At 44.1% G+C, this 11,872-nt stretch overlaps 1 long non-coding RNA gene across 3 annotated transcripts in view; it reads right to left on the minus strand.

Moving 5' to 3' along the window:
* Nucleotides 1–10,281, minus strand: part of LOC148148109 (uncharacterized) — a 105,612-nt gene extending 95,331 nt beyond the window's left edge. For all 3 annotated transcript variants that reach the window (XR_015759317.1, XR_015759318.1, XR_015759316.1), the window contains exons 1-3: nt 10,237–10,281; nt 9,492–9,598; nt 3,469–3,555 (exon numbers count right to left, since the gene is read on the minus strand). This is a non-coding gene — a long non-coding RNA (uncharacterized LOC148148109). The remainder of the gene's footprint in view (nt 1–3,468; nt 3,556–9,491; nt 9,599–10,236) is intronic.
* Nucleotides 10,282–11,872: the final 1,591 nt, after the last annotated feature.

An 11,872-nucleotide genomic window follows, 5' to 3' on the forward strand; every position in this document is an offset into this window, starting at 1 on the left:
TGGATGGATGTGGACTAAGCGGAGGCAGGTACAATTAGTTCAGTTTGGAATTATGGTTGGCATGGACTGGTTGCACCACAGGGCCTGTTTCCTTGCTGTATATCATTATGACTCTAACCCTTACTAACTCTAAATTCCTCCATCCTCAACTCTCCCGATCGCTGTCACTTCATCCAGCCTCACAACTCTTCCTTATTTATATAATTCCTCACCAGCCACAGAACGCTCCCTATCTCATGTCCTCCAGTTTCTCAAATCTCTGCGATATGTGCCTTTCTTTAGTTCCAGCCTTGAGGATACCCTCATTCACTCCGATTGGTTGGAAGACAAACTGTTACGGGCTGGTCCTCCAGTATTGCCCTCTGCCTCCTATTGGCCTGCGCTGACATCAATCATTGGGGCCCATTGTGAGGTGAGTGGTGGGATCCTCCCTCTCTCTGCCCTGGGATAAGCTTCATCATTCACAGTGAATGGGGCAGTATCACAGAGCACAGGGTCTGGGGCTATTCAGCCCATTTGGGATGTACTCTCTCCCTCTGGAGATGCTGCAAGTCTGTCCCAATTCCCTTCCCATTTGCCCAAAGCCCCCCAAATCTTCCCTTAAAAAGTAAAATTCCAAATCTGTTTATGAATAACTGCTGAGTCTGTGTCCAGCTGTCATTCAGACTGTTCCAGATGCTCAGAACTTACTGAATAAAATAATGTTCACATATTCACATATTATTGGATTGGGTAGGCATATGGAGGATAGTGGGCTAGTGTAGGTTAGGTGGGCTTGGATCGGCGCAACATCGAGGGCTGAAAGGGCCGGTACTGCGCTGTATTGTTCTATGTTCTATTTGCCAATTACCTGAAAACAGTTACTAAAATTGTGACATTGTTAACAATTCCCCTCTCTCTGCAAATTAAATATCCTAGAACCAAATCTGCACCTGGTCAAAATCACTGCTTAACCTTCTCAGCTCCAAGGTCAATTATCTGTGCTTCTGCTAGCTCTCCACAAAAGAGGAACACATCTTATTTTCATTAATTAGTGTCATAGAGATGTACAGCACAGAAACAGACCTTTGGTCTAATTTGTCCATGCCACCTAGGAATCCTCAACAAATGGAGCCCCATTTGCCAGCTATTGGTCCATATCATTCGAAACTCTTCCAATTCATGTACCCAATCGGATGCCTTTCAAATGTTGTAATTGTAGCAGCCTCCACTTCTTCATCTGGCAGCTCATTCCACACATACACCACACACAGCTTGAAAACTTTACCCCTTAGATCCGTTTTTAATCTTTGCCCGCTCAACTTAAGCCCATGTGATCTTATTTTGATCCCACCTAACTGGGGGAAAAGACCCTGGCTGTTCACCTTATCCGTGCCCTTCATGATTATATAAATCTCCATGAAGTCACCTCTCAGTCTTTGACTCTCCAGGGAAATTAACCCTGGCCTATTCAGCCTCTCCCTGTAGCCCAAATCCTCCAACCCTAGCAAAGTCTTTGTAAACCTTGTCTGAACTCTTTCAAGATTCACAACATCCTTTCCAGAACAGGGAATTTCGAACTTAAAACATAATTCCTGAAATGGCTTAATCAATGTCCTGTCCAACCACAATTTGACATCCCACCTTCTGTACTCAATGCATTGACCAATAAATATAAGCATACCAAACCCCACCTTCACTAGTCTGCCTACCTGCGACTCTCCTTTCAAGGAACAATGAACCTGCACTCCATGGTCTCTATGTTCAGCAACATTCCCAAGGACTTTACCATTAAGTGTACAAGTCCTGCCCTGATTTGCCTTTCCAAAATCCAACAGCTTACATTTGTCTAAATTGAACCCAGTCTGCCATTCCTCGCCCCAATGGCCCATCTAGTCAAGATCCTGTTGTATTCTGAACTAACCTTCTTCATTGTACACGACACCTCCAATTTTGGTGTCTTCTATAAACCCACTGACCATATCTCATAGATTCACATCCAAGTCATTTATTTAAGGGCCCAATATCCATCCTTGCAGCACATTGCTGCTCACAGGCCTCCAGTCCACAAAGCAACCCTCCACCACCACCCTCTGCCTCCTCCCTTCAAGCCAGTTTGTATTCCAATGGCTAGTTCTCCCAACATTTCATGTTATCTATCCTTGCTAACCAGTCTGCTTTGTGGAACATCGTTCAGTGTCCATATAGACAACGTCCATAGTCTGCCTTCATCAATCATCTTTGTCACAACTTCAAAAAAATCTCAATCAAGTTAGAGAGAGAGAATTTCCCACACACAAAGCCATGTTAACTATCCCTAATCAATCCTCGTCTTTCCAAATACATGTAAATCCTGTCCCTCAGAATCCCTTCCAACAACTTACCTACCACTGACGTTAGGTTTATTGTTCTCTTGTTCCCTGGCCTTTCCTTACCACCTTTTAAAAATAATGGCACCCATCTTCCAGCACCTCACCTGTCACAAACAATGATATAAATACCTCAGGGAGGGGCACTGCCATCACCTTCCTAGCTTTCCACAAATTTCTGGGATACACCTGATCAGGTCACAGGGATTTCTCCACCTTGCTACTGTTTAAGACATCTAGTACTTCCCCCTCTGTAATCGAGACACTTTTCAAGTGATCACTATTTATTTCTCCAAACTCTCTAGAATAGAATAGCATAGTATTTCTCCCACCTCCTGTTGTTCCATAGATGGCCTTGTTGATCTTTAAGAATTCCTATTCTCCATCTGGTTATTATTGTATACTTAATGTATTTGTAGAATCTCTTTGGATTCTCCTTAAACTATTTCCTAGAGATATTTCAAGTCCCCTTTTTGCTCTCCTGATTACCCTCGAGTATATTCCTGTTAAAACGTGATCCTGTACTCCCAATTCCTCCGCCTCTGCCATATCTGCTCCCAGGAGAAGCAATTCCACTCCAGGACATCCCAGAAAGGTTTCCTCTTTCAAGGACCGGATTTCCCTCCCACTTGATCAACAATGCACTCCAACGCATATCCTCCACTTCCTGTACCTCCGCCTTCCCCCCACCCCTCCAACCACAATAAGAATATAATCCCCCGGTCCTCACCTGCCACCCACTAATCGCCATTAACCTCTGCTATGTCCGCTACCTACAGTCAGACCCCACCACCAGGGATATATCTCCCTCCCCAGCCCTTTCTATCTTCCGCAGAGATCATGGGATCTTTGGTGCTGATGTGTTGCCCCACGGATACCTCAGTCACTCACCCTGCCAAATGGCCTAGTGAGATTATCACTAGATGGATAATCCAGACACCCAGAAAACGTTCTGTGGCCAGGGGTTTGGATCCCGTCACGGCAGACAATGGAATGTGAATTCAATAAAAATTTGGAATTAAGAATCTATTAAAGATCATGAGTCCATTGTTGATTATTACGAAAACAAATCTCATCAGATTCGCTAATATCCTTCAGGGAAGGAATCTGCCATCCTTACCTGGTCTGGCCTACATGTGACTCCAGACCCACAGCAATGTGGTTGACTCTTTACTGCCCTTTGAGCCCAGCCAGTGACACCCTCATTCTGTGAATGAATAACAAAGAAGGTCAAGTCTTGTACATAACCATACTATTCTTACAGAGAAGTCATCTCTTAGTAAATTTGCTTCTCAACTCCCCGCTGACTATTGGGGAAGGGGGGGTCAATAGTACCATCCCAATAAGGAGATCATCCCTTTCTTATTTCTCAGTTCCACCTGTATAACCTGCCTGGATGTACTCCCAGGAATACCCTCTTGAAGCCCAGCTGTAATGTTATCCCTAATCAAAAATACCACTCTGTTGCCCCCTTTCTATCTTTGCTATAGCATCTATACACTGGAACATTAAGCTGCTAGTCCTATCCATCATTAAGTCATGCCTCTGTAATTGCTATAATATCCCAGTGCGATGTTCAAAACCATACCCTGAGCTCATCTGCCTGACCTATTGGGCAGGTGAAATAAATGCAGTGTAACTGCTCTGTCCTACCTCGTTCTCTGCCATGCCTTTGCCTGCCTTGACTGTTTGACGTCTGAACTGTCCCAGCCTCAGACTTAGCTCTTTCCTCACTTTCTCTTTCGGTTTACCCACATCCCTTCACTGTTTAATGCCTCCTGAATAGCACTGGCAACTCTTCCTTTCCAGTGCAGGTACAATCCATCCTTCTGATGGAGGTCAATTCTACCCCACAAGAGATTCCAATGATCCAACAATGTTAACTCTTCTATTCCTATGTCATTGACACCAATAAACAACAGCCTCCCCTCAAAATGGTTATTCTCCCCTTTAAGAATATTCTGCTCCCTCTCTGAGACATTCTTATCCAAAAATTACACATTCGAATAATAAACCTTACACTCATCAGGTCATCATAAAAGGATTACATGACACATTGAAGGTTTGGGGAGACCTTTTGAGAGAATGCGATGATTCAAAGGAGAATTTTTAAGCAGCAAATGGGATTGATCTAGAACGCAATACTCACACACACAATGCGAATGTACTGAGTAATTCAATCAGAGTTTGGCAGAACATTTACTGAGATTACCATCTGAATGTCCACCTATAATATCCTGTAATACAAGTTTATAAAATCTGTCACTCTCAGTTCAAGTTAGAAACTCACACCATCCCCTCCTTGTGGCCCAGGATGACTGGACATATTACCCTTGAGGACAACAGCAGTCAACGCAGGGGGAAATCTGTGGGTTTCTAGGAGATTCCAACTGGAGATCTCATGTGACTGAACACAGCAGTTCTTTGACACATTGGAGAAAATGATCCAAGCGTCAATGAGATATGGGGAACAAGAATTGCTTTCTTTTCTTTCATTCCGTGCTGCCGCTCTGCCTCATCAATAAGACATGGGTGTGAAAGGCTAATGCCTAACGATGGGCAAGTTGTCTCCATCCTGACCAATGGGTATGAGATCCTCGCAATCACTTCAAAGCGTATCCCTAAAAAGATAGCAACTCTGCCTGCTTCCCACTGCCCAGTGCTCTCAGTAAATGTTTGGAAGAATGGGAAGGGGGGATATCTCCTAGAAAAGGCATAACTGTAAAGGTCTAAAAGGATTATGAAAAGAGAGAGATGCACAGGAGAAGGGGGCAACAAGTTGCCAGATGGGGTGTAACTTGGGAAAATGGGAAGTTGCTCATTTTGGAGGAGATAATAAAAGAACAAAGTACTATTTAAATGGTGGAAACTGTAGAAAACTGCACCACAAAGGGACCAGGGGTAATTGTTCAGGAAACACAGAAAGCTACCACACAGTTACAACAGGGAATCAGGAAGGGGAATGGAATATTTTGTTTCAAAGGTTTTTAGTATTAGAGTTTGGAATATATACCTGAGAGTAACGTGTGGGAGTGCTGGTGTGACCACCATATCTGCAGTAATGAGAGGAGTTTTGGTCCCTTGAGATAAGGAAATGTGTCACTTTATTGGAGGCATTTCAGGGAAGATTCAATGAGATGATCCCTGGTTTGGAGGGATTATCTTTTAAATAAAGGCTGAAAAGGTTGGGACACTACTCACTGGATTTTGGAGTAAGAGAGGTAATCTCATTGAGACAGATGGGATTCTTAAGGGTTTTGACAGGATAAATACTGAGAGGATGTGTCTGAGGGTAAATACTGAGAGAGGAGTCTGAAACCAGATTCTGAGTCACGGAATCAAGGGGTCTGTTTTGGATTCATCAAGATAAGGCAACACAGACACGGGTAAGGGGTTTCAGTAGCAATGGAGCTGGGGTGAGGTGGAGAAATGCAACTTTGAAGAGATTGGGATCGTGTGGATGTCTGATCAGAAGGTCACCTTGGGGTCAGATGTAACAGCAATATTGTGACGAGTGTTGTTCTGCCTCAGAGAGTTCCCAGTGGGAGGGAGGGGCTCAGCAGAAAGGTAAAGGTAAGGCAATGGGTTTAACCGTGACAATGTTTCATTGGAGGAAATTGCAGCTAATCGAGTAGTGGGAATGTGATAAGCAGTTTGATAACTGAGTAACAGTGGAGTAATGGAGAGGGATGATGGGGAGGGAGAGCTGGGCATCGTCAATGAACATGTGAAACCTAACAGTGTTTTTGGATGATATCACTTCCTGGCACTATGTACGTGAGATAGAGGACAGACCAAGGATAGATCGTTGAGGGACACCAAATGTAAGTAATACAGAAAGGAAAGGGAGAGTGGAGATGGAACAGGATTTTCCAACAATGGTGATGTCAAATATTAGTTTTTCACAGAATGGGAGAGAAGGGCACAACCAAAGAAAGACCAATAGACAGAACAAGGAACAATATCTATGAATTGGCGAGGGGGGTGATGAGGCGGCAGCGGAGGACAGAGAGTTGGAAAGTGAGTTTAGCGAGATTAGGGTAAAGGGTCAAGGTGAGCTCTGATAAGGCTTGACAAGAGACTGGAGAAAGATGTAGGTTTGGGACGAAAACCAGCAACACCACGTGAGGCAGTTTGGCTCAGTGGGCTCGTGGGAGGGAGGGAAGGAGCAGATCGGATTATCTCAGTCTTAGTGTCAGAGAAACTCCATGTGCTCTTCACTCGTTGTTAGAGGAGAGGATGGAGGAGACAAGATGAGGGACAGTGTTTTACAAAGAAACAAAACCAGGGTTAGTGATATTTAAAATGACTGATGTATTCAGGTTTTATCCAGAATATTAAAACAAATGACTGAAGTCCTGGTTCGAATCCCGTCTTGGCAGATGGTGGAATCTGAATTCAAGAAAAAAAAAGTGTTCGGAATCTCCTGATCTCCATGGAACCATTGTCAATGGCGAAAAAAATCCTGCCAACCTGACAGCGGCCCAGCCAGCTACTCACTGTACTAATCACTGCAAAGTCTCAACACAGGAATGAAACTGGATGGACCAGTTGGCACCTAACAAGCCACCAGAAATTACAACCACAGAATCAGCCCTCTCAATGGTGCAACGTCCTCCTCACTAACATATGGTTTTTGGTGCCAAAATGTGGAGAGCTGTCTCACAGACTAGTCAAGGAACAGCCTGACATACTCATACTCATGGAATCATCCCTTACAGACAATGACCGGACACCACCATCACCATCCCTAGATATCGAGAGTGTGGTGCTGGAAAAGCACAACAGGTCAGGCAGCATCCGAGGAGCAGGAGAATTGGCGTTTGGAGCCTAAGCCCTTCATCAGCCTGACCTGCTGTGCTTTTCCAGCACCAGACTCTTGACTCTGATCTCCAGCATCTGCAGTCTTCACTTTCTCCTGAAATCTCTGGATATGTCCTGTCCCACCAGCAGGACAGACCAGGCAGAGGTGGTGGCACAGTGGTGTACAGACTGGGAGGATTTGCCCTGGGAGTACACAGCATTGGCTCCAGAGACCAGGAAGTCTCATGGCTCCTGCCGATTACCACGTACCGTCCTCCCTTCGCTGATGGATCAGTTCTCCTTCATGTTGAACAACATTTGGGGGAAGCACTCAGGCAATAAAATGGTGTCAAACGTACTCTGGGTACAGGATTTCAATGTCCATAATCAAGACGAGCTCTGCAACAGAATTACTGACTGAGCTGGTCAGGTCCTAAAGGATATAGCTGCTCAACTGAGTCTGCAGCGGGTGGTGAGGGAACCAACAAGAGTGTAAAACATCCTTGATCTCATTGTTATGAATTGACCAGCTGCAGATACATCTGGCCATGACAGTATCAGTACGAGCGACCATCACACATTCCTTTTGGAGACAAAGTCTTGCCTTAAAGTTGAGAAAAACCTCCATTGTGTTGAGTGACACTATCACCGTTCTAAATGGGACAGACTTCGAAGAGATGTAGGATCTCAAACTGGGTATCTATGAGGGACTGTGGGACATCAACAGCAGCAGAACTGTACTCCAGCACAATCTGTAATCTCATGGGTTTGTAATTCCTGCTCTCACCCATCACAATGGACAGTAAAGGAGGGCATACCATGTGCAGCACCAGGCAGACTTAAAACTGAATTGCCAACCTGGTGAAGCTATCAAACAGAATTACCTGCATATCAAACAGCATCAGCAGCAAGCAACAGAGCTAAGTGATCCTACATCCAATGGAACATATCGGAACTCTGCAGTTCTGCCACACCCAGTTGTGAACAGTGATGGACAATTAAACAACTCACTGGAGGAAGCATCACATATATCCCCACCCTTACTGATGGAGGGGCCTCACACATCCATGCACCAGATAAGATGACAGCATTTGCAGCAATCTGCAGCCAGAAGTGCAAAGTGGGATGATCCATCTTAGCCTTCTCCAGTGGTTTCTAACATCACAGATGAGAATTTTAAGCCAGTTCGATTAAGTTTGAATAACATCAAGAAATGGTTAAGTAGTGCAAAGCCGACGGGCCCTGCCAATATTCTGGCAATAATACTGATGGCTTGTGCTCCAGAACTCGCCACCCACCAAGCCACATACTGCTCCAGCACTGGCATCTACCGACAATGTGGAACATTGCCCAGGGATGTTCAACACAAAAGCACAGGGCAATCCAACCCAGCCAATTTCCCTCTATCAGTCCACACTCGATCAGTAGTAAAGTGATGGAAGATGTCATCAACAGGGCTACCAAGCAGCAGCTGCTCAGCAACAGCCAGCTGAGTGACACTCATTTTAGGCTCCACCAGGGCCACTCAGCTCCCGATTGTGTTACCGCCCTGATTCACAATCTGGCAACCAGCTGTATCCCAGAGGTGAGGTGAGTGTGATAACTCAGGCCCACTCCAAGACCACTATTTCTAGCTGATTCCACCCTTGTCTCAGCTCATATACTTTCATCCACCTTGTGTTATCTCCAGACTTCATTTTCCAAACACACTCAGGCCCAGCTTCCCACATTCAACCTCCCTGTCATCTCAAGAAAGTCTAAATCTCTGCTTGTTGATTCATCAAAAGGCTCCTAATTATAATCAACAGCATACAGCCATAGAGATGTACAGCAAGGAAACAGAGCCTTCGGTCCAACCCGTCCATGCCGACCAGACACCCCAACCCAATCTAGTCTCACCTGCCAGCACCTGGCCAATATCCTCAATTTAGAATTCTCACACTTGATTTAATTCCTGGCTGTGATCATCCCTCGCTCCCTGCACCACACACATTTTGACACCTCGACAACCCATTTTCTTCAAGACTCCCAACCATTTGTTAATTCATTACTTCACCTGTGTGGATGTTTCTACAGTTGCTGAAGCAGCATAGTCTGAAATTCACAGCCAAAACCTCACAGGTCTGCTTTCCACCTTTAAGACATCCCTCAAAACCTGTTTTTTGGCAATGTTTTTGGTCACCTGACCTAATATCTCCCTCTCTGGTCTTATGACTAAAGTTCTCAATAGTACTTTTGTGAAATTATAAGCATGATAATAAAAATACAAACTATTGCTGATTTAGACATTATTTTCAAATCATCACTGTTGCTGAATGAATAATCTATCATGCCACTTACCCAACCACATTGTAGGAACACCTTCAGCACACAAACTGCAGCTGTACAAGAAAGTCAAACATCACCCTCTCCACAAGCAACAGGGCTTTGGCATTAATCACTGCTATCTGTGGAAGGAGAAACACAGTTGATGTTTCAGGGAATGCAAAATGGGTTACAGGGAATGAAAATGGTGCAGAATTTGATAGTCAGAAATGGAAGGAAAATACACTTGCTTGTTCGAAAAAAGAATTGTTGACTGTCAAAAATATTCAAGATAAAAGTAATCTGATAATAGAGCAGCACATGGTCAGGGGCTGGGCCGCAGTGAAAAACTCATTTACAAAGGGTCTATAAAAGTCATAATACAGTAGTAAACAGACCAAAAATACACCCATGGTTCGAGACTGAGGAAGCTAGATATTGACAAAGTGGTCATGAGGGAGCCCAGAGGTGAATCAGAGCAGTATGGGCTGCTATGATCCCAATGACTCTATACCAGAGAAAGGCTGCACATGCGCCTGGCTGCACCTTGCCCCCTACAAAGATGGCGGCTCCGCACGTGTACAGAGAATCGTTGCCCCAAATAAAGATGGCGGCGCTCACTCAGGCCTGCAGCCGCGCTGAGGCAATTCCCCGTTTACTGCAAAAAAGGAATTGGGACGTTCAAATTTGTGTTTTCCGACGTGCACAATTTGTTTGTAGAGCCTCTCCGCTCGTAGCAACACAGTTTTTCTCCGGTTTCCCTGTTTATTTCTTTCCTTACCGTATCCTTTCTCTCCATAACTTCCCGAACATTCATTACAGCGACTCTGCGCCGCGCGCGAGGGTGATCACATGGTTTAGTTTAGCTCCGCCCTTCATTCACTTTGATTGGTTGGAGGACCAACATCCCGCTCGGTCATCCAGTCCCGCCCACCGTCCTTTCATTGGTCCGGTGCTGACATCAATCACCCGGGGGTCGCTTTGTTGACTCGAGCATGCGCAGTGTGTCCTGCTTTAGCTGATATGTTGGATAATGTGATGGGAAAGTTTACTGAGGGTAAGAATTCCCTTTGTATGAGCTGTGCAGTAGATTTCCTTTATTCATGGAGGGAATTACCTTCCTACTCATGACTGTATAGCTGTGATTGATCAATCAGTGCCATCTGAAATCAGTACATAAACTGCCCATTTTCACAACATCTGAGATCTTTAGCACATTGTATCACGTTCTTCTTTGGAAACAAAAAAATACATGAAACAGAGCCTCCAGGAATCGGAGCAGGAGGAGGGCATTCATTCCCTCCAGCTTGTTCCCCCATTCTATCAGATCATGGCTTGGCCAACCCAGACCTCAACACCTCTTTTATGCTTGATCCACATAGCCCTCAACTGCTCAATATTTCAAAAATCTATCTGCCCTCTTTTAAAATAATTTGAGATAGAATCATAGATTCCCTACTGTGTAGAAACAGGCCCTTCAGCCCAACAAGCCAGAATAACCCTCTGAAGAGTAACCCAACCATTCCCCTCCCACATTTAACTTTAACAATTGTTTGGGCGAGAAAATTCTAGCCATTCACTGAGAGAAAAAAATCTTTATTTTTTCTAAAATGAATGTTCCCTTATGTAATGTCCCCTGGTTTGAGACTTCACTAGTGCTAGATCTAGTCAACATCTACCCTTTCAAGCTCCTCTGAACCTTGTTTCCGTAAGATCACCCCTGCTTATCTATTCTTGATAGGTCAACCCTTTCGTCCTCGAAGCAGCTAAGTGAATCTTTTTTAATGGTCTCCGATGTGGTTTATCCTTTATTAAATATGGGAGCTAACATTATATACAGTACTCCAAGTGAGGACTCAGCAACAGCCAGTGTGGTTAACCAATCCTCAGTCCATGCTAATACATTACCCTGATACCATGAGCTCCTAAATTGTGCAATTAACTTTTATGTAGCACCTTATCATTTGCATTTTTAAAATCCAAACACAGAACGTAATTGGATTACCCTTTATCAGCCCTGCCTATTATCTCCTCAATGAACAGTCGCAAATTTGTCAAATATAGTTTCTCTTTCACAAACCCCAGTCTATCATGTTTTAATGATAAGCTTTTCTAAATGTCCTACAATTTCTTACTTTAATATTCGACTCTGTAGGTTCTTTCAGTAGATTTGCTAAGTATGATTCCCCTCTCTTAAATCCATGCGGACTCTGTCCAATCCTGTCACTGTTCATTAAGAAACTTGACTGTACTCCAATATAGTTAGTAAATGTATCTGTATTTATTTTTAAAAAATAGATTACTTATAAATGCTGGACCCAAGCAATAATCAATGAATTTGTGACTCTGAATTTGGGTTATAATGTTTTTTTTCTGTTAATTCCTTTTCATACTGTGTTATGCAGACAGCACCGAAT

The sequence above is a fragment of the Chiloscyllium plagiosum genome, unplaced genomic scaffold, assembly GCF_037043375.1.
Source record: "Chiloscyllium plagiosum isolate Xiang-an unplaced genomic scaffold, Cpla_swu_hap1 HiC_scaffold_14, whole genome shotgun sequence".
In the NCBI taxonomy this organism is placed as follows: Eukaryota; Metazoa; Chordata; class Chondrichthyes; order Orectolobiformes; family Hemiscylliidae; genus Chiloscyllium; species Chiloscyllium plagiosum.